The following is a 25,941-nucleotide window of genomic DNA, read 5'->3' as shown; positions in this document are numbered from 1 at the left end:
AATCTGGTGCTGTCAGTAAATTTGTGACTTCAAAGCATACTTTCGGCATGCCATTTTTTCATTCCCTTTGGTGCTGTGTTATCTAGGACCAAAGAAAGGTTACACTAGCAGTCGCAGAAGATGTGTGTGCAAATGAGAGAGCATACGCAAGAAATGCAAATCTGCTGGGCTGTTTACAAGTCTTGTGGTGCACATTTATTAAAAAGTAAGCCACCTGAAATTTGAGATGTGGTTGGAGTGATGTAGCTCGAGGGGGGCGTTTTCCGTTTTCTGCAATAAAGAAGAAAAAAATATATATACATGATAAATGAATATTTTAAATTAATTTGTTTGGAGCCATACTGAACCATGTCTAAATTCAGTTATCTCTTGCAAATAAAAAATCCTCATTCTTACAGATTCGCCCAGTAACAGTTTAGCAGTGATCAGTATGGCTGACTCAATAGGGGAGAGAGGGTGCGCAAATTAGAGGTGGACATGATTCAATTCAAAGAAAACGCACATGATAGGTTGGGCTAGAACAAGAAACTGGACAACAGGAAAATACAAACTTGACCCCGGTGTACCGTCCATCAGTGTCTTTTTGAAGCAGATTTGTCAGTTCCTTGTTCAGAAGTAACCACATCCTTTTCACAGAGATGTTCCTGCTGTCATGACACGGGTTTGCAGCGCATTATACTGTAGCATCTGACACAGACAGCATGAACATCAACTTAAGCTGGTTGCATTTTGAACTAACCCTGATGGTGTCCATTCTTTCAGGTATAGTTGTGTGTGTGAGTGCCTGTGACTTCTAAGCTCGATCTTTTCAATGCATAGGAGCCTATTTCAGTCTTTGCCTATTTTAAGTATGTCTGCCTGGGCATTACAGATTGCACCATATTTCTGCTTTTTTCCAGTCTACTGGCTAGTTCTGTGTTTGGACATATAACCAGTTGTGTTTCAATACATTAACAGTATGTGTTTTTTGTGTTTTATAATTTTGCTACTGTTTGATCATTGTGCTACTAAGAATGTGTTCAGCCTGTAGAAAGAGCACAGTGGTTTATATTACAGTTGCTCAAACCTATTGTCATAAAGCAATTTGAAAGAGGGATTCAAAGAAAAAAGGTTTCCATTTCATCCCATTCCATTTTTTGAATTTGAATTTGCAAATGACTACATATTAAAAGACATCATGTATATTTTATGATAACTTGAAATAGATTGACAGTATTAAGTATGAATAGAGTGTTAATAACCAGGTTATATCAGGCCTCTACTATTTCATTGCATGTTGTCAACAAATTGGCACATATATAATCGCTACATAACTGAATGCATTAAATGTGAAAAGCTTGGTTGTTATACAATTAGTGTTTATGTATATATAGTGTATATCCCATTTGTGTACTAGTGTTAATTGTTAAAATACTGATGAAAAACAACATGAGTACAGATTACAGCATACCCTACTCACAGTACAGGCAATACAAAACAAAACACAATAGTATAAGGTGTTTTTCATAATTGAGGCAGATTTGAACTCATTGTGGCTGCTTTCATCTTGCAGGGGTGTGTAGATGTATTAAATGAAAATTTCACTCAGGATGTTCCCATGCACATTCAACAGGGATCATGACTGAGTTCTGAAGTACCCATAGAAGAAATTAAATTTCTCTACGTTACCTCCAAGAAATATTGTGTTAGGGTGAAGATTGTGTGAAGATGTTATTGCTCAGTCTTGAGTCACCACTGCGAGAGGCTTTTTTCTTATCAGATACATATGTCCTCTTTTTAAAATTAAAACCTATTAAATGAAGACCACTGTAGCAATCCCTCAGCTGTGATGCACTGACTATCAGTACAAAGCATGTTCTCTTGTGGAAAACCTGACAAAGATAAAAATGTAGTACATTTGTTTTTTGAAGGGTATATGTTTATGCAGACGGAATATAAGCAAAATGTTCAATCAAGAAGTTCAATCAAGATACACATTTCAGTGGTACCATCAGAAAAAATTGCAATCGGCACAATGAAAGCTGAAGTGCTAATTTGCAGAAAAGTTTGCGACACTGGAAATTCAATGGAATGCACATTGGTTTTAAATTCTAGAAATTAATAAACATTATATACTTTGAAATTATCCTAAGCTGCTTCATCAGAAAGCACATTTACATTTCCTGTTAGTAAGGTTTTCCTCCCAAAAGAATGAAACACTGAATACATAGAGATCCATGGATGCCAGAATGGTATATAATGTGATCCTCTCATTCATTTAAAGGAAAGGGCTAGATAATTGATGCACATGGGAGGTAAAGGGCATCAGGGGAAAATACAACCAAACGGACAGCTGAGAATTGGATGTGAGGTCAAAGAATGACACATTATTAGAGACTGCAGGTGTGCAGTGATGGGGAATTTTAAATCAGGTGAAACAGAGATAAGTAACTAGTGACAGGTAGCTGGGGTTGCGTACAATAAGGTTAAAAAATTGAATAATTTAGGTTCCTATTGAGAAGGAACAATCCCTTCAATATACATTATTCTGTGTATTTTAAGGAAAATATTCACTATTATTGTATCAACTGTATTCTGAAGCATTATTTCAATCTTTCTACTGTGCTTGCTCTGTATGATTTCTGTGTAGTTGATTTTGAATTTGTCTGATACCTTCTGTCTGTCGGTGTGCTTTATAAAAGGCTAACACAGAGTCTTTATTCTTCCACTTTAATATTTTTGTTTTGTTTTGAATTTGCCAATTGCTAAGTTCTTTTCTTAATTACAAGGATTAGTTTAAGTTAATGTCAGTTATATTTAAAGCTCATTAATTTAATCTCTGTTTGGAATGTCATTACAGATTGAAAAAGCAGATGTAATCAAACTTGACAAGTACACTCAGTATAAGCATGAGCGAAAAAGGGTCATTAAGAACACTGTTTCCTCTGATTTCTTTCTATTTATACCCATCTGATGCAGTCAGTTCAGTAAAATAAAAAGTAGAAACATCCCGGGGTTCTGATGCAATGAGATCCACATCCATGTATTATTGACCAAACTGCACACAGAGCATAGAACAATAATACAAAAATACATGTTTTTTATTGTACAATAAACATAAAAATATGTAATGTAAATGTTGTAATGCAATTCATTTTTTGATTTGAAGTACTATAATTTAAAATGTTGTTGCTTAAGATATTGTGATTGGCTTGCAGTTGCAAAGGGAAGCCATTCATTACTCTAGTTAAATCTAGTTCTCACATTAAAGAAAATTTACTTGAATTACCAGTAGACACCTATACACCATTAGTAGGTCAAGTAGTGTCTTAACAATATTGTCACTTCCACATAAATTTAAATAGTTTAGATATTATTTACTCCAATTGCAGTTTTCTTTATTCTATAAATATTGTTGTTTTTCATTGAAATAAAATTCAACATTTTTATTTTCAGATCATTATGGAGCAACACAAATAAAAACAGTTTCAAAACTTTTGGGAGAAACGGCCAATTTTCAGTGCAGTTTGTCATTGACTAACCTGACACTACTAACTTGGAGGAAAGAACTGATTCTCATTTTCAGTATGAAAGATAAAAATCAGACTTATCTAAACTCAAGCATTGAGAGAATAGTTAATCCAGAGAAACCTACACAGCTGGAGATCACTGATGTACAGCCATCTGATGGAGGGATCTACAGCTGCTCTGTAGATACAAAAATTGGTTCACATGAAGTCAAATGGATACTTCATATTGAAGGTAAACCTATTTATATTTCTCAAAGGAATCTACAGTCATGTGTTACAATGCTTACATACACTATTGAAGATAATTCATGTTGCACTGGTGTAATGCTGTGAAGTATCTTTTTGGACAGAAATACAAGCCACAGAGTCATAGTCAATGACAGACAACTATATGTAAAATAATGAAATACATAAAATAATGTATATAGCTACTTGGAATACTATAATATCTATAATCAACCATTTCTAATGAGTAGACAGTATTTTAGAACTATATACAGAATTTATTTGTCACTGTAATAGCTGCAATTTGTGTGTCAATTAACACTAGAACAAAGAATCTAGAACAAATTTTAAAAATACGCCCCTGTAGTAGCTGTTTATTCTTTATATTATATAACTCATATATATACACTCACCTAAAGGATTATTAGGAACACCTGTCCAATTTCTCATTAATGCAATTATCTAACCAACCAAACACATGGCAGTTGCTTCAATGCATTTAGGGGTGTGGTCCTGGTCAAGACAATCTCCTGAACTCCAAACTGAATGTCTGAATGGGAAAGAAAGGTGATTTAAGCAATTTTGAGCGTGGCATGGTTGTTGGTGCCAGACGGGCCAGTCTGAGTATTTCACAATCTGCTCAGTTACTGGGATTTTCACGCACAACCATTTCTAGGGTTTACAAAGAATGGTGTGAAAAGGGAAAAACATCCAGTATGCGGCAGTCCTGTGGGCGAAAATGCCTTGTTGATGCTAGAGGTCAGAGGAGAATGGGCCGACTGATTCAAGCTGATAGAAGAGCAACTTTGACTGAAATAACCACTCGTTACAACTGAGGTATGCAGCAAAGCATTTGTGAAGCCACAACACGTACAACCTTGAGGCGGATGGGCTACAACAGCAGAAGACCCCACCGGGTACCATTCATCTCCACTACAAATAGGAAAAAGAGGCTACAATTTGCACAAGCTCACCAAAATTGGACAGTTGAAGACTGGAAAAATGTTGCCTGGTCTGATGAGTCTCGATTTCTGTTGAGACATTCAGATGGTAGAGTCAGAATTTGGCGTAAACAGAATGAGAACATGGATCCATCATGCCTTGTTACCACTGTGCAGGCTGGTGGTGGTGGTGTAATGGTGTGGGGGATGTTTTCTTGGCACACTTTAGGCCCCTTAGTGCCAATTGGGCATCGTTTAAATGCCACGGCCTACCTGAGCATTGTTTCTGACCATGTCCATCCCTTTATGACCACCATGTACCCATCCTCTGATGGCTAATTCCAGCAGGATAATGCACCATGTCACAAAGGTCGAATCATTTCAAATTGGTTTCTTGAACATGACAATGAGTTCACTGTACTAAACTGGTCCCCACAGTCACCAGATCTCAACCCAATAGAGCATCTTTGGGATGTGGTGGAACGGGAGCTTCGTGCCCTGGATGTGCATCCCACAAATCTCCATCAACTGCAAGATGCTATCCTATCAATATGGGCCAACATTTCTAAAGAATGCTTTCAGCACCTTGTTGAATCAATGCCACGTAGAATTAAGGCAGTTCTGAAGGCGAAAGGGGGTCAAACACAGTATTAGTATGGTGTTCCTAATAATCCTTTAGGTGAGTGTATATATATATATATATATATATATATATATATATATATATCCATCACCAGTTAATCATTACTCACTCACCCCTGGGAAGCAATGTTTTTTTTGTAACATGGTAACTAAAACTGAATACAATATTGTAAATCAGCTTACATTGTAATTTTGTTTTATGCAATATTATTTTCATTAATTTCAATTATTCTGTTTTCCCCATATTTAACTGTGTTAGCCATCGCACTGTTTTATTTTATAGAAAACTATAAAAAACACACCTGTACTCAGTGGCAGTCTTAGACACTTTTATTTTTCATTCAAAATTGTAAATTCCCAGATCTGATCATATTCTTGTAACATGTTTACTGTCTTCTGAGTACTAATCTACAGTATTATCAACAAGTATATAAAACCTTGAACTCCCCCTAAATGGTCTATGATGAACTTTATTAATGAATCTCTCCGCTAACTAAATATGTATCTAGAAATATTATTAAAATATGAATACAAGGCTATAATGCAACACATTACAGGTGGTATTTCACAATTATTATTGTATTTATTATTTTAATTTTACATTTGAAGTAATATTTTTAATTACATTATTGAATATAGCCCTGGTACCAACACAGCAGTGTGTTTGCAGCAGAGCCGTGCGGCCCTATAGCTCACTAAGCAAGTTGCGTAGGGCCCCGCCCAGGACCGGCCTGAACTAGGCGGTCACTTAGGGCCCCAGAATATCAAAGGGACATTAAAATGTGACATAAATAATATTTAAAATCCAACCGAGTGCTTTTGCGCTGAGCACAATATGTCGGCTAAGTGCCGAGTGACTAAAAACGTGCACTAGTGCAAAGGGGCAGGTGATGGGCGGTCTCAGCAGTGCTGCTGATGAGAGAGAGAGAGAGAGATTTTTATTTTTTATTTTTAACACCTTTATTTACAAAAGAAAAACTAACAATACATTAAAAACAAACTAGAAACACATAAAAACATGAAAAAACTCCCGACATAAAAACACATCCTATTCTAAAAACCCTCAATAAAAACCACTACAAACATGCTACCAATAAAAGATTCAAATGAATAAAACTAGTTGGTTGGAGTGTCCAAAGTCAATGGCACAGAGGGCCGACCCAACCCCCCACATCCGCAGAAAGGTGTCCGGGTCACCCGTCAGGCTGTAAAAACTGTAATCCAGTTGGATTCAGGAGCACACGAGAGACCTGAAAAGGGAGAAGCACACACTGCTGCTGCACGTGGTCAGTCCGACTATATAACTGAATGCATTAAATGTGAAATGCTTGGTTGTTATACAATTAGTGTTTATGTATATATAGTGTATATCCCATTTGTGTACTAGTGTTAATTGTTAAAATACTGATGAAAAACAACATGAGTACAGATTACAGCATACCCTACTCACAGTACAGGCAATACAAAACAAAACACAATAGTATAGAAGGTGTTTTTCATAATTGAGGCAGATTTGAACTCATTGTGGCTGCTTTCATCTTGCAGGGGTGTGTAGATGTATTAAATGAAAATTTCACTCAGGATGTTCCCATGCACATTCAACAGGGATTATGACTGAGTTCTGAAGTACCCATAGAAGAAATTAAATTTCTCTACGTTACCTCCAAGAAATATTGTGTTAGGGTGAAGATTGTGTGAAGATGTTATTGCTCAGTCTTGAGTCACCACTGCGAGAGGCTTTTTTCTTATCAGATACATATGTCCTCTTTTTAAAATTAAAACCTATTAAATGAAGACCACTGTAGCAATCCCTCAGCTGTGATGCACTGACTATCAGTACAAAGCATGTTCTCTTGTGGAAAACCTGACAAAGATAAAAATGTAGTACATTTGTTTTTTGAAGGGTATATGTCAGTCCGACTTCTCCTACTGCTCAGGATAGCCAGCTTAGCCTGCACCATTAGAAAGTTTGCTAATTGACAAACATGTCTGTGGCGCTGCCTGTACTGCACACCCAAAATAATCACAGTGTCTTGATGACACTATGAGCTAGGAGGGACTGAGAGACACAGACATACAAGGGGAAAGATGGGGTCAGGGTCCTTGGGCCAGCAGCGCTGCATGAGGACCTGGGAAAACCGCTCCACAGCGCCTATGGGAAGGGCGTTCTGCACTGCCAAAAGAAGTCTGGTTCCAATCTCTCTTTGAATCCACTGTCAACAACCCCCACAAACTCTTCTCCACCTTCTCCTCCCTCCTTGCCCCCCCTCCCCCTCCTCCTCCCCATCTCTCACTGCTGATGATGATTTCGCCTCCTTCTTCTCCTCCCAAGATTGCAGACATCTGCAGGCTCTTCAATAATCCACCCTCATCTCCCATCACACCCAAACCTCCCACCGATCCAGCTTCCTTTTCTTCTTTCTCGCCTCTCTCAGATGCTGAAGTTTCTGCTCTCCTCCTACGTCACAAACCCACAACGTGTGCCCTGGACCCTCTCCCTTCTCGTCTCTTCCAAGCAACCACTCCTGATCTTCTCCCCTTCATCTCCTCCCTCCTCAACTCATCACTCCTCTCTGGCTGTTTCCCCTCTGCATTTAAACAAGCTGCTGTCATCCCACTGCTCAAGAAACCAACCCTTGATTCCACCTCTCCTCAGAACTACCTCTCTGTCTCCCACCTCTCCTTCCTCTCCAAGACTCTCGAGCGGGCTGTCCACCGTCAGCTCTCGGACTTTCTGTCCCAACACTCACTCCTTGATCCTCTGCAATCTGCTTCCGCACAGCTCACTCAACTGAGACGGCTCTCCTGGCTGTCAATGACTCCCTCAGCTGTGCTCGGGCGGCCTCCCTCTCCTCAGTCCTCATCATCCTTGGCCTCTCTGCAGCATTTGACACCATTGATCACTCCATCCTCCTCTCCTGCCTCGCTGACCTTGGGATCTCTGGGACTGCTCTCACCTGTTTCTCCTCCTACCTCAGTGACCGGTCCTACCAAGTGACATGGCGAGGCTCCTCATCCACCCCCCAACCTCTCCTCACAGGCGTTCCCCAAGGCTCCGTCCTGGGCCCGCTCCTGTTCTCTCTCTACACTCGCTCCCTGGGCCCCCTCATCGCTTCCCATAGTTTCTCCTACCACTTCTACGCTGATGATGCCCAGATGTTCCTGTCTTTTCCCTCTTCTGACCCTCTCATCCCCTCTCACATCTCTTCCTGCTTGTCTGCTATTTCCGCCTGGATGCACTCGCACCACCTCAAGTTCAACCTCTTCAAATCGGATCTCCTCTTTTTCCCCCACTCTTCCTCACCTTCTGCTGACCTCCCCATCTCGATCCCCTTGTAATCCACCACACTCTCTCCTTCTTCTTCCGCTAAAAATCTAGGAGTCACCCTCGATCCTGTGCTCTCCTACACCCAGCACATCACCACGCTGACACACACCTGCAGATTCTTCCTGAGCAACATACATCGGATCCGTCCCTTCCTCACCAACTACTCAACTCAGTTACTCGTCCAGTCACTGATCCTCTCCCGCCTGGACTACTGCAACTCCTTCCTGGCCGGCCTGGCTGCATCTACTACCCGCCCACTACAGCTCATCCAGAACTCTGCAACTCATCTGGTATTCTCTCTGTCACGATTCGCCCACGCTACTCCACTGCTCCACTCCCTCCACTGGCTCCTGATAGCGGCACAGATTCAGTTCAAGACTTTGACCCTCACCTACCGCTGTCTTGACCACACTGCACCAAGCTACCTTCAGTCACTCGTCTCTCCATACATCCCCTCCAGACCACTGTGCTCCTCCAGTGCCAGAAGACTTATTCTGCCTCCTCTCCACTCTCCTTCCTCCAGAGCCGCTCCTTCTCATCCCTGGCCCCTAAATAGTGGAACGACCTGCCCACCGAAGTCAAAACAGCAGAGTCCTTGACCTCATTCCGGCGCTTACTCAAGACGCATCTTTTCCGACTTGTAATATTAGTCCTCTATCCCTGCTAGATAGCACTTCACAGTTTTTTTTATGCTTCTCATGTTCTTGATTGTTTTCCTCCTTGCTCCCTTTCCCATAGCCCTTGACTGTGACCCTACATCTTGACAGCACTTAGCTTTCACCGTCCAGGATGTAGGAAGTCACTGTACTTGTGTAAATTGTAAATTGGAATTTGTAAAATGTATTATTTTGAATTGCTGTTTCAGCTAAATTGAATTTGTAATGATTGATGTCTTGTATTTCACTGTATTTCTGCACTGATGTTGTAAGTCGCCCTAGATAAGGGCGTCTGCCAAGAAATAAAAAATAAAATAATAATAATAATAATAATAATAATAATAATAATAATAATAATAATAATAATAATAATAATATGACTCTCAGTGACCGCACACCCAGCCTGGCAGCCAGGCTCCTCTAACAGCCAATACAGACTTCTGCCCCCTACCTCCCTACCCAGGGAAAAGCGCTGCCACACCTTTAAAACAGTACTATAAAAAACAGGCAGGGAAGGAAGGATATGGGGAGGTGCCTTAAGTAAAAGCATGTGTCTGTCATAACCCAGCCCCCTTCCCCGCTGAAGAACGGCAGAGGCAAGAAGTGTCCAGGGCGGGGTCTGGAGGGTCTGGAGGGTACAGCAACCCCTGCCCCCCCTCCTGGAACGGCAGTTACAGCACTGCTTTGTGCACCCAGTGCAGCCTGTTCCAGAACAAATCCAGGAGAGGGTCTGTATCTGGGACACCACGGCCGTTGGGGGGTCCAGACAGGCAAAAGTGTGCCAGAGCATTGAGGCCACCAAGTTATTAATAACAATTGCTCTCCCCCTGAAGGAGAGTTGGGGCAGCAGCCAGCACCACGCTCCCAGCCTGCCCTGCACCCTCTCCAGCAGGGCAGCCCAGTTCTCCTGCGTCTCCCCCAAAGTCACACCCAGCACCCGAGGGCCTGAGTGAAACCACTGCAGCCCCGCAGGGAGGACAGGGGGTGCAGAACCCTCCCACACCCCAACCAGATGAGCGCTGCTCTTACCCCAGTTGACCCTGGCTGAGGAGGCCCTGCTGAACTCCTCCAGACACCCCCCCAGGACCTGGACATCTCGCTGGCCGGACACACAGACAGTCAGGTCATCAGCGTAGGCCGACACTCTGACCGCCTGCTCTGGGTGACAAGGGATGGACAGTACGGCCAGCAGCTGCCTCATAGAAAGGGAGTATAGCATTCCTGACAGGGGGCAGCCCTGTCTTATGCCTCTGAGGATGGGGATAGGCTCACTCAGGCCACCATTGATCTTCAGCACACTGAACACACGACAGTACAGCAGCTGAATGAATTCTATGAACCGCGGGCCGACACCAACAGCTCTCAGCACCTGAAACAGGTAGTGGTGATTGACCTTGTCAAAAGCCTTTTCCTGATCTATGGAGATCAGACCACATTCAAAACTGAAGACCTTAGAAGCAGCCAATATATCATGAATCAAAAAGACATTGTCAAAGATGGACTGGTCTGAATGCACTGCGGCTGGCATGATGTCTCTGAGCTGCTTAGGTAGAGCCTTGGACAGGATCTTATTGTCCTGACACAGCAGCACCACCGGCCTCCAGGTCCCAATGGTGGACAGATCCCCTTTCTTGGGCAGCAGGGTCAGAACGGCTCTGCGACTAATGGGAAGCAGCCCGGCCCGCATGCCCTCCTGCAGCACTGAGAGTAGGTCCGGGCCCAGCTCAGCCCAAAACTCAGAAAACAACTCTGCAGTGAACCCATCCAGCCCCGGTGCCCAGCCTTTATTGAGCTCTTGCATTGCACAGGTCAGCTTTGCCAGGGTTAGTGGGACCTCCAGCCCCTGGACCCCATCCTGTGGGACCTTAGGCAGACCCTGCAGAAACTGCTGCTGCTGCTCCAGGCTGCCTGGCTCTGCAGAGTACAGCTCCCTATAGAACTAGGCGGCATGACTACGCATCTGCTGCCCGTCCTGCAGCACGCGGCCCTCAGCCGTCCTCAGGCAGAGCATCACACTGCTCTGCTGCCACCTGCGTTCCAGCCCAAAGAAGAACTTGGTGGGCGCATCCATCTGTGTCAGGCCCTGGAACCGCGAGCGCACCATCGCCCCTCAAGCCCACATCCCCAGCAGCTCTGACAATGCCTGCTGCTTAGCTTTGAGGTCCTCTAATGCCCCCAAATCCAGGGCATCCAAGTCCAGGGCTCAGTTGAGTGCCTGAATCTCTTCTTCTAGCTCCTTCATAGATTCATTCAAGCTGTCAGTCCTATGCTTGGTGTAATGCTGGCAGAAGAGCCTGGTCTGAACCTTGCCAATTTCTCACCACTGCCTCAGGGAGGCAAACCCCCAAACTCTGCCAAAAGAAAATAAAAGAGTCACAAAAATGCCTGTCCTGCAGCAAACTATTATTAAAAAGCCAGTAGGCACTGGGCAGCCGGACAGGAGGCAGGGTGACACTCATAGTGATGAGACAGGCTGGTGGGGGTGATACGACAGCCACTGATCAGATTGACGTGGTCATGTCTGAAGGTATAAAATCTATCCAACCTGGCCAGCGAAATAATGCTGGAACCAGGCCTAACCCAGGTGTACTGCGCCTTCGGGTTGGCATTCCTCCAGACATCGACCAGATTGTGCAACTTTATATTACATTCCAGCCGTTTTGCGGACTGTGGACTGGGCTCCAAATTATTCCTATCTAATCTATAATCCACAGTACAGTTCCAATCACCCCCCAAAACCAGGATCTCCTCAGCCCCACAGTCTGCTAGCACTTTGCTGAGCACCGAAAACACTGACAGTCTGTCTCTCACAGCATTGGGGGCATAGATATTAATAAACACAAAGGTCCTTCCCCCACTCTCAGCCTTTACCATCAACAATCGTCCACCAACCAACTCTGTTTTCTTAAAATAATCAATTTTAAAAGTGTGTGAAAATAAAATCGCCACTCCCCCCCTCACACTAGACCCATGACTAAACACACTCTCCTCTCCAATCCCGCGGCCACTCACACTCATTCACACTGTCTGCGTGCGTCTCTTGTACAAATAAAACATTGAGTTTGTGTCTCTGTGCGCACTGCAGCAGCGCCATGCACTTCACCACTGCCCTCCCATCTTTAATATTAATGCTCCCACATACAAGCTTTGTCATTGATAAAAATGAGAAAGAGGGTGACCGAAAGACACATACTATTAATCATCATCGGTAGCTTGCAAAGCAGTCCTGACAAAACTCTTCCACTTTTTCAACCTATAGTACTCCGGCTCACTAAACTCCGAGAGTGCTGCGTCCTGCAAGATCACTTTTGCAGACGCCAGGAACTGCTTTGCATCAGGGAAAACGTTTTCTAAAACTGCATTCCTCTTCCCCTTGGTTTCCCTTAAAAAATCCTTGATGCTTTTAGTGCTGGATCCCGCAGTGTCGGTGGAGACGGGCTGGCTCTGGGAGTCAGCGATGTCCCCCTCTCCACAGCGCTGCACACTCAGACTCCCGGCGCTGCGGAGCCTCTCCCTGAGGGCAAGAGCGCCTGATGTGCCCCGCAACACCTCATGGTATCAGTTGACACGAACACCACGTACACTTCCCTGCTCGATCTTAAACTTCAGAGACAGGCTTAGCTCATCAGCGCCGTCTGCCAGCACCATGAAAGCCTGTCATAGAGACCCCATGGTACCACAGCAGGGTTAAACCCGTGCTTTCAGGTCAGTGTTTCGTAACTAAATGAAGGGGGGGGGTCTCCCCCCCTGCAACGCCATGACGATCTAAAACGAAATACAACCCCCTAAAACCGAATTGTTTAAAACCAACAAATGATTAAAAGTATGTATAAAAACCAGAAAGGAAAGAAAAAGAGAAGTAAAAAACACACACACTCCACTCTCTCCAAACAAACCTCCCGCCGTCACTGACTCCTCCCACAAACTCCCAGCATGCAGAGAGAGAGAGAGAGAGAGAGAGAGAGAGAGAGAGAGAGAGAGATGGTGTATTTTAAAAGAGTGCAGAAAAATGGATGAGGACAAGAAGGTGCAAGATAGAGGCATGTATTAGCCATTATTCATAATTTTACCTCAACTGTCGAGTGATGCTTGGGTGTGACTTCAATGCAACAAGCTAACTATTATCGAATTAATTTTCAATTGGAATCAGTAGTTAGCTTTGAAATCAACACACCATATCATGTAAGCAGATCACTAGGCAACCAGATGTTAAGGAGCAATGACAGAATGAAAGACCTGCTGACTAGTTCTCAATGCTGCTGCTGCTGTTCTGAGTGACAAGCGCAGGGGCCAATGACAGCTTTGATAGAGTGACGTTTCGATCAGGTTCCTACAGCAGTGCACAGAAACCCCTCCCCCCTTGGGCAGTGCTTCCGACTTGAAAGATAACAAATGTTGCAGCATGAATGTTACCAAAAATAAATGACTGGCATGAGCTCACCTTCAATATATGGCATCAGAAACTTCAATATAAGTAAAGGTTGCAGTTACTAATACTAAAAAGATTTCTTATTTAAAAAAGCTGCTTTTCAGTGTCCGAAATAATAAACATGTGTATGCTGCATAATTTACATTTTGTAAACTAGCATTTGCTTTTGCTTTCCCTTTTACTGTTGTATGAAATACAGTTTGCTCCCATCTTCTGTTGGTTGATATTTATTGTATGACTTCATGTACAATACTGTATCTGGAAACCAAAAAAGGTTACAGATAGGTCACAGAGAAAACTATGGTATAAAATCTGTAGCATTCTGGTTAATTACACTACAGCTGATTTTGATCAGATATGTAAGATCAGAGGGTATACTCTGGCTGTGTATATTGTTCTTCAGTTATGCACAATACAGTACAAATATAGGATCGCAAAATAAATACTGTGTCCAAGTCAAGAAAGGAATTTCAACTTTTACTCAAATCTATATACAGTGCATAAGGAAAATCTACTTTTTGCGGTGTGTCAGTGCTTCAGATTTTCATGCATTTAATACGGATTTTTTTCTAATTATCTACACACCATACTCCACATTGTTATTAAGAATACAAAGCTGAAATATCATAACTGAATACATCTCCACCCTCCTGAATTGTTTTTGGAGGAAGTACCTTTTGCACCTTGCAATAACAGCTGTAAATCTGCTAGGATAGGTCTCTATCAACATTGTACACCTAGATTTGATAATACTGAAACATTAATTCTTTACAAGACTGTTCAATCTCTGTCGAGTTCCTTGGAGAGCACTGATGGACAGCAATCTTCAAGTCATGCCACACATTTTTAATTGAATTAAGGTTGGGGCTCTGACTGGGCCACTCAAGGCCAAAAAACCCAATAGAAATAAATATATTGTTAAATGTAATCCAGAAAGAAAACATTAAAAACACTCAAAAATAACTTTTCCTTACTAACATCCCAAAAGAAAACTGCTAAGTGAATCACAAGCTATATCAATGTCAGAAAATTATATTTTGTTTGAAGATATATGCTATGAATGCCGCATTATATTGATACATTTAGTCAGTGATCACACTTCTTTTGTGTTGTTCTGTTGCAGATAAAAGTCCTATAGTACACAGGTCTATATGCATATAGTTTGTGTTATTTATTGTCTGCATTTTAAAACTATGTCTCGAATGGTGTGGTATTGGTTATATTGTGGATGTGTGGTCTACTTGGGAACTCTGATCTTCCTGGACTGAGATATAGCATTTTGGTTCTGATGCAAGGTGCCATCACATATTGAACATCTCATTACACCTCCAAGGATGCTATTATGGCTAAACATACTATTGAACACTAATAGGAACTCCTGTATGATGTTTCTAAAAATGCGATCTGCTTTCCGCTCAGAGATATGAGCAAACAATACAAATAAAATAAAAATTGACGGCTTATAACTCCTTTCGGGTGCCAGATACGATATTTTCTGTAGAACACATATAGGAAAGCATTGATCCCCTATCCATGGATGTCCTTCAACTTGACCTTTGACCTCTTCTTCATGGTAAAAAGTGAAAATGTTGAATTTTACTATGAACACCTAAAAATTCCACCATGGCCAACATACCATAGTAAAGCAGGCCAAAGGTGAATTTTTGAAAATAGATACTTTGGATTGTTTCCTTACCTTCAGGGTGTAGAGGTAAAACATATATGTTGGTGCTTTATAACTGCTTTCTGATTGAAGATATACCCACCATTACTATTAAACATGTATAGGAAACCATAAAAGTGCTGTCTAAAAATGACCTTAATTTTGACCTTTGACCCCTCCTTACAGGTCAAATGCTAAATTAGAGTGATTTTTGTTCTATAACGCCTAATAGACAGCAGATAGGCCTTTGGTCAATGTAGAACATATATAGGAAGTCATAGATGAGACATCTAAAATGTCCTTCATTATGACCTTTGACCTCTCCATCCAGGCCAAACATATTTAGAGTCAGAAAAGTAATAATTTCACAGGCTCACAGCTCCACTATGACTTCAGATTCTGAAAGAGCATCGCTGGTTTACTTAAGAAATGTCTAAATATACTTGACCTTGACCTTTTACCTCTATGTAAAACTCATTCAACATTTATCATAGCTTATTGTGCTGTAAGAAATGCAGATGGGATAGTGTTTCTTGTAGAAAATCTGTAGAAAGTCACCTATAGTCTATCCAATACTGTTGCTCACTATGGCCTTTGAACTCTGCATCATGCTCAAACTGAATACTGTCTGAAAACTACTACTAGTCACAAATAATTTTATATTTGTCTTATTTTTTAGTTTTATTCATTTAAATACAATATGGGCAGAATCATTTTTTTAACCAAAATTCTCAGGATTCTAATGGAGGGTCTAGAGGGTTAAAAACCTCCTTCAAAATAATTAATATTGTATCTCCAGTCCTAAATTGTGTACTTTATAAATCTGTAATAAATATTCACACAGGCTATGATATGTCTTTTCCCATCTGAAACTTTACTAAACACAGATAAATATAAACTTTCTGAAAGATATCTATCACTTTTTATGATTACTGCAAGGCTTGTTGCTATACATGTTCCAAAAAGAGGGTTAATATCTCAATAGAGTGAGAAGATTTACCAATTGGGTTCATCTTGCATATCTCAGACACATCTGCAGACATGCTGACAGAAAATGAAAATAACATTCCTTTACAATCCTCTTCACAACCAGTAAAGGTCATGGAACCATGTGAACAAGGAGCAGACAGCAGACAATAGATGGTGTGGCCTTTGATAGCATTGACATTAGGTTAACTATGGCAAGCCAAATGATCATTTAGAGATATCTGTAATTCATTTAAAGATATCTTCAAATATTTAGAGATATCTCTAAATCATTTAAAGATATCTGCAAATCAATTAGAGATATCTTTAAATCATTTCAAGATATCTCATTTAAAAGTACATTTAGAGATATCTAAATTATTTGAATATATCTCTAAATGATTTGCAGATATCTCTAAATCATTTCAAGATATCTGCAGATCATTTAGAGATATCATCCTGTATGTTGCCCAAGATTATCACTTCCTGTTAACTTGTTCATTCATTTCTATGTAACTCAATAAGGAAACCGGAAGTGATAATCTCAGCCGAAATACAGGAAGTCATTTGAAGATATCTCTAAATGATTTGCAGATATCTCTAAATGAACAGGATGTTATTTGAAGATATCTCTAAATGATTTGCAGATATCTCTAAATGATTTGCAGATATCTTGAAATGATTTAGAGATATCTATAAATATTTGAAGATATCTTTAAATGCATTTAGAGATATCTCTAAATGATTATTTGGCTTGCCATAGCTAAAAGGTTAAGAAACATAATTCTGGTGCTGACTGTTACATATGGAAGCCGAGGAGTGTGAAATAAAAATAAAAACTCTTTAACAGGACGTTGCAGCAACCAGAGAAGAGAAAGGGGTGGTAACATTTGAAAAACATCAGCAGCATTCAAAAAAAGGTGTTGCTGCAACCAGGAAAGAGAAAGGGGGCGGTACTTTGAAAAAACATCAGCAACCAGTGGAGAGAAAGGGGTGGTAACATCTGAAAAGTGTCAACGGCATTAAAAAAAACACCGACACATCCCAGAGAAAACAGCAGCAACATTTAGAAAACATGTGGCGGAAACAGGATCCTGTGGCGGAAATAGCTCAGGTGAAAATTGGATTCTGTGGTAGGCAAAGCAACAGTAAAAAAACAAAAAACAAAATTAAGATGACTTGTTTTAAACTAGTATATTGATAGATACACAAATATTAGTAAGCCTTACAAATGCAACCCCTGACAAATTTGGAAATTACTTCAAAACCATTCAAAATGCTTCGAACTGTTTGAAACGTATGGAAATAACAATAAAATACATACATTATAAGCAAAGCTTTCTTTATATTCATCCCGCCAGAAACTTGGTAACACACACAAACACACATTTTAAAATTTCAAATTCACCACTTTAGCCTATTATTATTATTATTATTATTATTATTATTATTATTATTATTATTATTATTATTATTATTATTATTTCTTGGCAGGGCGACTTACAACATAAGTGCAATACAAAGTGCAAAAATACAGTTAAGTACAAGGCATCAACATTACAAATTAAATTTACATTAAACATAGCAATTCAAAATATAATACATTTTACAAGTTCCAATTTACATGCAATTACATTAAGTGAGGTCCCACTTCCTGGACGGTAAAAGCTAAGTGGTGTCAAGATGTAGGGTCACAGTCAAGGGCTACGGGAAAGGGAGCAAGGAGGAAATCAATCAATAATGCAAGAAGCATGTTAAAATGCTGTGCAGCGCTATCTAACGGGGATTAAAAGGACTAATATTACAAGTACTGTCTGAAAAGATGTGTTTTGAGTAAGCACAGGAATGAGGTCAAGGACTCTGCTGTTTTGACTTTGGTGGGAAGGTCATTCCACCCTTTAGGGGCAATAATATTAGGCTGTATTGCATAGTAGTCTATGGATGCTAAAGAACACCCAAAATGTATTGTGGCATGTGAACGTATTGAACCATCGCAATGCGCTTGCATGAAGTCTGTCTGGGTAACACATCACACAGTAAATGCGCCTAAACCAGATAAAAGGAGGGGAAAAATTGTACCACCATTACGCAATTTGCAATTTGTCAGGGGTTGCATTTAAAATGCTTACTAATATTTGTGTATCTATCAATATACAAGTTTAAAACAAGTCATCTTTGTTTAGTTTTCAGTTGTTTTACTGTTGCTTTGCCCGCCACAGAATCCTATTTCCACCACGCATTTTCTAAATGTTGCTGCTGTTTTCTCTGGGATGTGTCGGTGTCTTTTTTAATGCCGTTGACATTTTTCAGATGTTACCACTACTTTCTCTCTCCTGGTTGCAGCAATGCCTTTTTCTGAATGCTGCTGCTGATTTTCAAATGTTACCACCCCTTTCTCTTCTCTGGTTGCTGCAAAGTCCTGTTGGTTTTGCTTTTGCGCTCCTCAGCTTCCATAGTTAGAAGTAAAGAGAAGGCAGAAGCTTTGAAAGATAGGGGAGTTTTATATGAAAGAATGAATGACATGACTGATAATGAGACAGACCTGTCCAGTTTTCAGAGAATTACGTTGACTCTTTGGAGGAAGTCTGTTTAGATTTCTCAGATCAACAGGAAACATCTCAATTTGTGGGCAGTAAATAGCCAAGCTGAGGCACAGGCTGTGGTTACATGGAAGATGTTTAGACCATCTGCAGAACAAAGGTGATAAACGTATAAAGCATACAACAGGTTATGGTTTATTCTTTCATTCTGACCTCTGAAGGGTCTGGGTTTGGATTTAGCATCTACTTTTCATAAGGCTAATACAGATTATTTTATTAAACATACAATGCATTTAAGCATGGTTACAATTGCGCCAAACATCCATGTGAATTGTGGAGTTTGCCCTGTTTAGGGGTTTATGTGGAAGCGGCTCATTCTAAGGGGAGTGGTAGTCTCATTCTAATATAGCCAGTATTCTTCACCATCCATTCGAATTACAAAAAGTATTGGCCGAGACTGAGATGGACTGAATGGACTGAACGCAGATGTGTTAGTTTGCCAGTACCATACAGGCCATAGTACACAAGCATCAGTGAGGGTCATGGGTGGTTGAATAGTCATATTGTCCATGATTTGTTAACTCGGTTCTGTCATAATCCCAGTCAGTCATAATATAACATAGTCATGGGGATTATGTGGTACATTTTACATGCGTGTTTTGAATAACAAATTAATTAATAATGATGTCAGTAATTGAACCCATGTAAGATAAGTGGGCTGTCAGTGAGTGAAACACTAGGTGTTAGTACAAGTACGTGGCTATATCCTATAATTATTGAATTGGTTAATATTTAGTCTTCCAGTTTTCCATCATATCTAATGCCACTTGTCAACTCATGCTGAAAGTATTTTGTGTTCTGCCTCTAAATGTGTATTTCCTGAGGTCACCAGTATTTAGTTGAGTTTGCTCATGTCTAATGCCATGTCTCAGATTAGCACATCCTGTATATTTATGTGTTTGGCAAAGCTATTTCAAGATTTGAAATGAGTGATGTTGTGTCCATCATTTAGATCAAATAACATTCATTAATCCTGTATGAGTTTAATACATGTTTATTATTCACTAGAGGAAATCTACTTCATTTTTCATCACAGTTGTCTAGCTTCAGGCTGTTTTGTGTTTTACAAATAAAATATGTTTGTTTGTCATACAGACAATCATTCTTGACACCCTTAAAAGGAAAAGACTAACGTTTCTTGTAGACCTTGTGGTTTGTAGGTCTTCACCTTTTAGGTCTTGTCTAGCATAAGCTCATAGAGAAGCACACAAACTTCCTGCCCACAGACCCACATGTCATGCAATGTATAAAATCTGTCCACTTCTGTTGTTCAAGAAGTCTCTGCTAGAGAGCTTCCATGTTGGGCCCATGCAGGCCTGGCATGTTACATAAATACATGTTATAATCTGTGCATCAAGGCTGGGTTCTTCATGGGCCATGCAATCGAAGGTGTTACCAAAATAACACACAATTCTGAAAATGTGGTCATCAAACCAGAGGAGCTTTGCCAGATCTGCAGGAACAGATCATAGTGCAGTAGATTTTATAACATATGCAATGGGTTTACTCCTTCACTCAGAGACAGTGAACTGGTACCAAAAATTAAAGTTGACCCGCCCACATTTATGCCAAAATCAACTTACCAAAATAATAATGAAGTCAGCGCATGCAGCATGCTGTCAGGAAGAAGTATCGGTAAATAAAAAGTCAAAAAAGTCACAAATAATAAGCTATCCTATTGAAAATATCATAAACTCAGTTAAATATTGTTCTATTCATTATTCTTTGTCTCTGTACGTCTCTCTATCTGCCACGCCTTTGCGGTCAGTGAATCCAACATTGTGTCCATGTGTTTATGACACACAGTAGCTTCATTGACAGGCAGCTTTGAATGTAAAGCCAACGAGGAAGTAGCAAAACTCTAAAATAAATTACCTGGGCTTTATAAGGCACACAAACACAGTTTGTTTTATAAACATAATTAAATAGTTTTTACAACATAACTACAGTAAAACAACGATTAATTTATTGCGTTTTTACGTATCATTGTCAGGAAATTAAGTGCTTAGTAGACCTTTAAAATGGTACAATACGTTAATGGATTATAATTAATGGAATTTCTTCTGTGATTAACAAATTGTATAAAGGGAGATGAAAAGAGTTTTTTGTTTGTTTTTGGTTTGGTTTTTTAATCTCTAGGACAAGATGTCTCTCAAGGAGCTAATGTCATCCTCTGTACTCTAATCCGGGCACTGATATATACATCAGTCTTTATCTCAATCCACTGTGTCTTTATAAAATTCAGAAGGTGAGTAGTAAATCTTTGTATTATCATAAATATTGTCTCATAATAAAATGACCTTCATTCCCAAAATATAGTTAACAGAATGAATAAGGTTGAGATATGTGTAATAAAATGTTTACACATACAGCACAAAATCAGATACTGCAGCAACACAGCGCTATTTCTAGCCTTTTATGGGCCCTAAGCAGGATTTGATTTGCCCCTCACTTTTTTTACTCAACGTAGGTATATTATTATTAATAATACTATTAATAAAGCCTTTCAGGAGGACACTGTACAAAAAGGTCACTGTTGCTTTGGAACAGTAGTACGGAAGCTTATTGCTGCCACAGAAAAAAAAATGCACTTTTTTTTTTTTTTTAATGGGGTTGGGGTGCGTGTTGTTGCAACGAAAAAAAAAATGTAGTCCAAGACCATTTGTAGTTCTTATGGGTAACCTCGTTATACAGAACTGGATAGGAACTGAAACTATGTGACTCATTCTAAAAATGCGTCTCTTTAGTTAAACGCTTGATATATTTCTTTGTGTTGTCATTAAACAAAAACCAAATGCTGCCACAAAGTATACTAATTAGAAACATGTACCAGACAAACTGCTAATAGCAAGTGTGGCTGGAGATCCCTGCCTGGGAACACAGTAGTGTTAAGCCCACTACACCTAAAAACCTACTTTCCAGACATGAATTAACACTCTACCGACTTTTACGATGAATGCTTAAGTCATGTGTAACGTGCTCATATACCTTATGAGCCCCATTCACTAGCTAAACAGGAATTGCAAGTGTTTCAGACATTGTCCACTTTTACTTTAAACTTGGTCTAAAGCATGTTACAATGTTTGAGTCAGGTAAACAGAACTGTGCTCAGTATGATCATTCAGAAGGGTTTTAATAGAAAACCATGTCCGCTTTGGGTATAAAATGATGCACCTTAAATGCATTCAACAGGGCTTTGTGGAAAGCCCATAAGAACTACAAATGTTCTTGAACTATTTTTTCCCCTGGCAGGAAAAAATACCAGGGAAGAAAACTAAAACAAAAAACGGAAAAAAAAAAAAAAAACTTGCTTGTTTTTTTTTTCTGTTGTAAACATGTATTTTTTTTTTTTTTCTTGGCCGCAATACGCTTCCGTACTTCCGTACACAGCCACACAGCCACCACGTTTTAATGAAAAAGTATTACCGATTGCGTCATCTAGAGTCCAACCAATAGAAAACGTGCCCCGCCTCTTCATCCCGCACCGCTGATACGGGCAGCTGCAGGACTGACGCTGCTATTGGTCAGCGTCTCTGTTCGCTGTTCTCTGCGTGAGTTGTGTGAACTGTAGCGTTTTAGTGTTCAGCTAATAAAAGTATGATGTTCTTCATTCATGTGAAATCGGTCCTTATTTCTGTGTTAACATCTGTGTTTAGTTGTTTCTGTTAAGTCGCCAACAAACCATGTGCAAGGCAACTTCTTTAAGAAATACTTAATGTAGGCTAACATCACTTTCCAACCTTTGTAATATAACCTGCATCAACACTTGTACTTGAAATCGGGCGCTTCACTCCTGTTTGCCCATAACAGCAGTGGGCTTCGAAATAATGCGGCTGGCGGATGAAGAAACAATATATATATATATATATATGATTTTGTGTTTCTCGTTTTGTTTTTGTGTGTTTTGCACTTCAGGGCCACCATAGTAAACTGATCACTGTGACCAATAATAGAACATAATAGAAAATATATTCAATGTATTAATTATTCATTTTTGCTAGGGGGCCCCTACGCAGCCGCTTATGTTGCTTATGCCTAGAAATGGCTCTGCACCAACATGTTCTATTTTAACCCTTGATGAAGTATAACTAAATGTTGTAAAAGAGTAAAGACTTGTATGACTATCAATACTGTATGTTTCAATTGCATCACTGTCAAACATACTTACATATATTTCTAAATTAATTACTCTAGTTACACTCTATCAGGTGGATTAATACAATTGGAGGGTATGATATACTGAATTCATGCAGTGTATGACTATCCACAGCTACGTACTTAAATTGACCACATTGCTGCTCTTCACTGCAATTCAGTCTCTGTTTAAAATCAGAGAAAGAAACAAATCAGAAACATTTAACTGAAATCTCTCTCATTCATCAGATGCCGGAGCTGTGTGTGGAATCAAAGAGACCAGGCAGAGACTGAAGAGGTACAAAATAAGTACCCACTGAAATATAATTTGCTTCACAGTTTGTTAACTCCCTTAGACATGTATAGTGAATTTGGCATTTACCTTATCCCAAGATTACTCTTCTTTATTTTTCTACTGGTGTTATGATTTATTAAGTGTTTCTTTCCCCTTTTAAAATAAAATGTTTCCATGCTGTTTATTTTAAAATGAAAGATAATTTAAAAATATACAGTATATAGCTACCACTATATGTACAAAAACTGTGATCAATCTATAGGTGTAACTTTCCTGCTGTTATATAAAACAAAAAGTCACACTTTCTTTGAGACAACAGAATGATAAGGTGTTATGGCATCACAAACGTGTGCAGTGTAGCAGACTGTACAAAAACTCAAAACAATCTTCATACAATGCCATGGTTACATCATTATTCAGTGCTTTTCATGGTTCATTTTATGTTGGTCTTATGTTTCGTGAGTAAAATGCTGTAAAATTACATTTATAAAACAATGTGGTCAGGTTTATTTTTTAGGCTCAGTCAACACTATTATGACATCGCACTTTGTTTTACCTACAGGACAACATCCCATTATAGGTAAATACAGTGAAGGAAAGATTATTCAAATTGTAATATGTAAGCTAAAATGCAAAAGAATTGTAAAGGTAGGTGGGTGTGAAATAATGAGAGACAGAGGACATACGATTTCTAAATAAATAAAAACACAGAGTATGATCAAAAAGAAAACAAAAAAGGGAAAGACTAGACCAAGTAAAAACAGATAAGAATACCAGAATGGGTTTAAGAGATTATTTTTATTATTTTATTTTAATGAACATTATCTTTAGTCATCCATGGGAGTTTCCTGCTTTCAAATGACTAAAGAAGATTTTCAAAATAGAATAAAGTTTTTGCAATGTAATATACTTGTGGCATCTTAATTAATATCTAATACTTCTAATGATTGAAATGCAGCAAATTACACCTGCCCTGAGTCTGAAGGTTTAAATTCCTTGTATCATCTGTGCTTCCTTCCCCAGTTACCCAACACCCAGCCCTGACCGGATGCTCAAAACTGAAACCTGATGTTACTCCTGAGTGACTAGGAGTTGAAACACTGTATATACTTTCATTTCAACTTTTGATAGCATGTTACTGAAAGCAAGCCCTAATGCTATAAAAAGATCAAGATACCAGAAGAAGCTGGTTTGCAAAGGAATTTCCAAGGCCCAGCTTACAGCAAACCTTTGACCAACATAATATATAATATAAAACTACAAACCAGTACCTCAGATACAGGTTTGTATGTGCCTTAATCTGATTGGTTGAAGTTTTTAATTAATCTGGTCCCATATCTTTGACTTTGCCAAAATATATTTTTCAAATGTTTGATGTCACTCTTCCTCCAAGAAGAGACAATCATTGGAGTGTCACTGTTAATAAATACATCTGATATTTGTTAACTTTAATGTTTGTGTAATTGCACTTCACCACAATGTGCGAACAAGATGGCAATTTCCAGAGTGTAGGAAAAGGGCATGTTTATGACGATGCTCACTTTTCATCACCACAGTGTGAAACACAGATCAAGTTGACCACACAGCTACATAAGGCTGGTGTGGAGCATTTCACCTGGCCGGCACCATCTGTTTCTCCACACACTTGTACACATAGACACCTTTAATGCTCTGGACTAGAACAAGTGCGTTCACAAACCGTACCTGAAATGTTACACTTGCCTGAATTTGACAGCACTACATATTTACCCTATGAAAAGAATTACTGCTGAAAATATATCCTTTTAATGTTGACATCTGCCTGCATCCTTTCCTTTTTAAATATATATAATTCTAAAAAAAGATTTATGTATTGATGTATTTCATTTTGTATGTCATTATTATTTGTTATTATTTACCTTTGCTATAGTAATTTTGTCTTATTAATATTAAAGTAATTATTTGATTATTTTAATTTTTGAATGTAAAGCAACTCAGGCTGCAGACTTTGTATAAGAAGTGATCTATAAATAGTTACCATTATTATTATTATTATTATTATTATTATTATTATTATTATTATTGATAATTTGAGCATAAGATAAAAATTGTTCCTTCTTCCACTGCCGTCTGTCAATTTCAAGATGGAGCATCAGTGGTGCTGTAAAACGATGTGAGGGCTATAAGATGCTGCAGTGGCGTGTCCAGACTTTTTTGATTGGGGTGGCCCAAGTGGGGCACTAACTTATACAGGGGTGGCATAAAGTACGAGCACACACAGACACACCGACACACACACACACACACACACACACGTCTGAATAGCATTAATTTACTATTTGTCTCCACTACCCATATCTACTTTAATTACTAACATTACAGTGTCTTACATTCCTGTTTAAAGTTTAATTACTAACATTACAGTGTCTTATATTCCTGTGTTTAAAGTTTAATTTAAAAGATAAATAGACCTACCAATCACAACACAACAGAGTGGCACCATACAAATGTAATATAAATTTAACTTCATTTAAATAAACTGTACTTCCAATAGTAGGCTACATACAAAAGAAA

At 39.4% G+C, this 25,941-nt stretch overlaps 1 long non-coding RNA gene across 1 annotated transcript; it reads left to right on the top strand.

Moving 5' to 3' along the window:
* The first annotated feature begins 646 nt into the window (after positions 1-646).
* On the top strand, positions 647-24,834 carry LOC136751800 (uncharacterized). Its single transcript, XR_010817076.1, has 5 exons — positions 647-762; positions 3,436-3,741; positions 21,099-21,207; positions 23,343-23,391; positions 24,412-24,834. It is a non-coding gene; the product is annotated as an uncharacterized LOC136751800 (long non-coding RNA).
* The last annotated feature ends 1,107 nt before the right edge of the window (positions 24,835-25,941 follow it).

The sequence above is a fragment of the Amia ocellicauda genome, chromosome 6, assembly GCF_036373705.1.
Source record: "Amia ocellicauda isolate fAmiCal2 chromosome 6, fAmiCal2.hap1, whole genome shotgun sequence".
NCBI lineage: Eukaryota > Metazoa > Chordata > Actinopteri > Amiiformes > Amiidae > Amia > Amia ocellicauda.
This window is presented reverse-complemented; position numbering and strand designations above follow the sequence as displayed.